General features: G+C 39.4%; 1 non-coding gene across 1 annotated transcript; it reads right to left on the bottom strand.

Annotated features, from left to right (window-relative positions):
* Window positions 1–3,495: 3,495 nt before the first annotated feature.
* On the bottom strand, window positions 3,496–3,602 carry LOC112429375 (U6 spliceosomal RNA). The gene has a single exon (XR_003021567.1). It is a non-coding gene; the product is annotated as a U6 spliceosomal RNA (small nuclear RNA).
* Window positions 3,603–4,319: the final 717 nt, after the last annotated feature.

The raw sequence follows: 4,319 nt of genomic DNA, 5'->3' as shown, positions 1-4,319 counted from the left end.
GTTCCCTTGCTGGTGAGGAGTTGTGTTTTTTTGGAGGAGAAGAGGTGTTCTGGTTTTTGGAATTTTCAGCCTTTCTGCTCTGGTTTCTACCCATCTTTGTGGTTTTATCTACCTTTGGTCTTTGATGTTGGTGACCTACAGATGGGGTTTTGGTGTGGATGTCGTTTTTGTTGATGTTGATGCTATTGCTTTGTTTGTTAGTTTTCCTTCTAACAGACAAGCCTCTCAGCTGCAGATCTGTTGGAGTTTGCCAGAGGTCCACTCCAGACCCTGTTTGCCTGGGTATCACCAACGGAGGCTGCAGAACAGCAAATATTGCTGCCTGGTCCTTCCTCTGGAAGCTTCAACCCAGAGGGGCACCTGCCTGCATGAGGTGTCTGTCGGCCCCTACTGGGAGGTGTCTCCCAGTCAGGCTACATGGGGGTCAGGGACCCACTTGAGGAGGCAAGCTGTCTGTTATTGGAGCTCAAATGCCATGCTGAGAGAACCACTGCTCTCTTCAGAGCTGTCAAGCAGGGATGTTGACATCTACAGAGGCTGTCTGCTGCCTTTTGTTCAGATATGCCCTGCTCCCAGAAGTGGAATCGAGAGAGGCAGTAGGCCTTGCTGAGCTGTAGTGGGCTCTGCCAAGTTCGAGCTTCCCTGCCACTTCATTTACATTGCGAGCATAGAACGGCCTATACAAGCCTCAGCAATGGTGGATGCCGCTCACCCTGCCAAGGTCCAGCTTCCCAGGTCGAACTCAGACTGCTGCGCTAGCAGTGAGCAAGGCTCCATGGGCATGGGACCTGCTGATCCAGGCACGGGAGGGAATCTCCTGGTCTGCCAGTTGCAAAAACCATGGGAAAAGTACAGTATTTGGGTAGGAGTGTACTGTTCCTCCAGGTACAGTCACTCATGGCTTCCCTTGGCTAGGAAAGGGAAATCTTAGCCCTTGCACTACCCAGGCGAGGTGATGCCATGCCCTGCTTCGGCTTGCCCTCCATGGGCTGCACCCAGTGTCCAACCAGTCCCAATGAGATGAACCAGGTACCTCAGTTGGAAATGCAGAAATCACCCATATTCTGCATTGATCTTGCTGAGAGCTGTAGACTGGATCTGTTCCTATTCAGCCATCTTGGAAACACCAACCCCACATTATTAATATTTTCAAAACACCAACTTCTAGTTTTGCTGATCTTTTGAGTGTTTTTTTGTGTCTCAATCATCTTCAGTTCAAATCTGATTTTGTTTCTTTTCTGTCTTCTGCTAGCTTTGTGGTTGGTTTGCTCTTGCTTCTCTAGTTCTTTTAGTTGTGATGTTAGGTCATTAATTGGATATCTTCCTAAATTTTTAATGTGGGCATTTAGTGCTATAAATTTCCCTCTTAACATTGCCTTATTTGTGTTCCAGTGGTTCTGATACATTGTATCTTTGTCCTCATTAGTTTCAAATAACTTCTTGATTTCTGCCTTAATTTCATTATTTACCCAAAAGTTATTCAGGAGCAGGTTGTTAATTTCTATCTAATTGTATGGTTTGGGGTCATTTTCTTAGTCTTGATTTCTAATTTTTTTTTTTTTTTTTTTTGGATTGTGGTCTGAAAGTGTGATTGATATAATTTTGTGGGGTTTTATGCATTTTCTGAGCATTGTTTTATGTTCAATCACATGGTCAGTTTTAGAGTATGTGCCATGTGGCAATAAGAAGAAGGTATATTCTGTTGTTTGGGGGTGAAGATTTTTGTAAATGTCTGTTAGATCCATTTGTTTCAGTGTTGAGTTGAAGTCCTGAATATCTTTTGTTAATTTTCTGATTCAATGATCTGTCTAATACTGTCAGTGGTGCGTTGAAGTTTCCCACTATTTTTGTGTGGTAGTCTAATTCTTTTTGTAGGCCTCTACGAACTTGCTTTATGAATCTGGTTGCTCCTGTGATGGGTGCATGTATACTCAAGATATACTGAAGATATACTTAAGACCTAACCTAAGATAGTTAGGTCTTCTTGTTCAATTGAACCTTTAAGCACTATGTAATGCCCTTTTATGTCTTTTTTGATCTTTGTTGGCTTAAAGTCTGTTTTGTCTGAAATTAGGATTGCCACTTCTGCTTTTTTCCTGATTTCCATTTGCTTGATAAATTTTCCTCCATCTGTTTTTCCTTTTGAGTCTATAGGTGTCATTGCATGTGAGATGGGTCTCTTGAAGACAGCATACCATTGGGTCTTGCTTTTTTATCCAGCTTACCACTCTGTGCCTTTTAATTGGGGCATTTAGCCCACTTACAGTCAAGGTTAGTTTGGTGTGGATTTTATCCTATTTTGTTGTTAGCTGGTTATTATGCAGGTTTGTTTATATGGTTGTTTTATAGTGTCACTGGTCTGTGTACTTAAGTATGTGTGGGTTGTTTTGGTCTGGTAATTGTCTTTTCTTTCAATATTTAGTGCTTCTTTCAAAAACTCTTGTAAGATAGGTTGGGTGGTAATAAATTCCTTTAGTATTTGCCTGTCTGAAAAGGATCCTATCACTCCTTCACTTAGGAAGCTTAGTTTGGCTGGATATAAAATTCCTGATTGGAGTTTTTTTTTTCTCTAAGAATGTTGAATGTAGCACTCCCCTCCCCTGCCCCCATTTCTTCTGGCTTGTAGGGTTCCTGCTGAAAGGTCCACTGTTCATTTGATGGAAATCTACTTGTAAGTGATCTGCCCTTTCTCTCTAGCTGCCTTTAACATTCTTTCTTTCATTTCAACTTTGGAAAATCGGATAATTATATGTCTTGGGGGTGATCTTGTGTAGAATCTTTCAGGGATTCTCTGTATTTCTTGAATTTGAATGATGACCACTATAGAGAGGTTGGGGAAGTTATCATGGACAATATCCTAAAATACATGTTCCAAGTTGCTTACTTTCTCCTCATCTTTTTCAGGGATGCCACTGGTTCATATATTTGCTCTTCTTACATAATTCCATACTTATCAGATATTTTATTCATTCCTTTTTATTCTTTTTGATTTATTTTTGTCTGAATGTATTATTTCAGAGTACTAGTTTTCAAGCTCTGAGATTGTTTCCTCAGCTTGGTCTATTTTGCTATTAATACTTGTGATTGCATTGTGAAATACTTGTAGTGTGTTTTTTCAGCAATATTAGGACAGTTAGGTTTTCTCTTATACTGGCTATTTCATCAGTCAGCTCCTGTATCATTTTATTATATTCTTAGTTTCCTTGGATTGGGATTTGTCACACTCCTGAATCTGACGATCTTCATTCGTATCCATATTGTGAATTCTATTTCAATCATTTCAGCCATCTCAGCCCTGTTAAGAAGCCCTGTTTGAGAAGTAGTGTGGTCAGTTGGATGACATAAGACACTGGAGATTTGAGTTGCCAATGTTCTTGTGTTGGTTCTTTCTCATCTCTTTGTTTGGGTGTTTCTCTAACTGTGGTGTAGAGTAAGTACTGTCAGTAGACTTCTTTTCTGGATGTTTTCACAGGACCCAGGCACTCTCCAGGATCTAAAAGTATGGAACATTTCACAGATTTGCATGAAATCCTTTTGCAGAGGCCATGCTCTTCTTCTCTGTGTCATTCCAATTTTAATATATGTGCTGCTTATACAAGCACTATAGACTTTCATTTGCTTGAATTTTTACATTTAACATGGTCAATTAATAAAAATATGTATAATAAACAAAGTAATATAGTGATTTGTTTAGCAGAAGAAAGAATCCCTTGAGGACAAATCAAGCCTCATCTTGTAATTTTTCATTCAACCTGATTAAATCCATAGAGTAGCCTATTTTCCTTTTACTTATGTAGTTCTTTAAGCTGCTCCTCACAGTTGGATAAAGTTTTTAAAGCAGTTCAGCTCTTCATTTTATCTCAAGTGCCTTCTCATTAATACCCACAGAGGGACAAGACAATAATGTTAAAACACCCAGACAGAAGAAGAAGTTCAAGAGACAATTACATCCACAACATCTCCTCTTGACTAGTGACTTTATTTCACAAAATTACAGTTTTGGAAGAGCACTAGAGGATATCATGTTAAGCCTTAAAAATCTGTCATAAGTGGTCTCCATATCCTCTCTAAAAATCTCCATTAAGTAAAAAGGAATGTATTTTCTCCCAAGATGACTCATTCTAATTTCTGACATCCACAAATATTATTTATTTTGTACTGAGGCAATTATCTACTTCCTTTTGGCATCTACATATTAGTCTATTTTTAGTCTGTTTCCTTCTTTTAATCCCCTCTAAAGCTTGCTGTCCTTAGCTGCAGCCATTTTCTCCAATGCCTCAATCTCTCCCTTTCATTTAAAGCACTGCAGGATTACTTTT

Source organism: Macaca nemestrina, chromosome 10, assembly GCF_043159975.1.
Source record: "Macaca nemestrina isolate mMacNem1 chromosome 10, mMacNem.hap1, whole genome shotgun sequence".
Classification (NCBI taxonomy): domain Eukaryota; kingdom Metazoa; phylum Chordata; class Mammalia; order Primates; family Cercopithecidae; genus Macaca; species Macaca nemestrina.
Note: the sequence above shows the minus strand (reverse complement) of the source record. Positions and strands in the feature narration are given on the sequence as shown.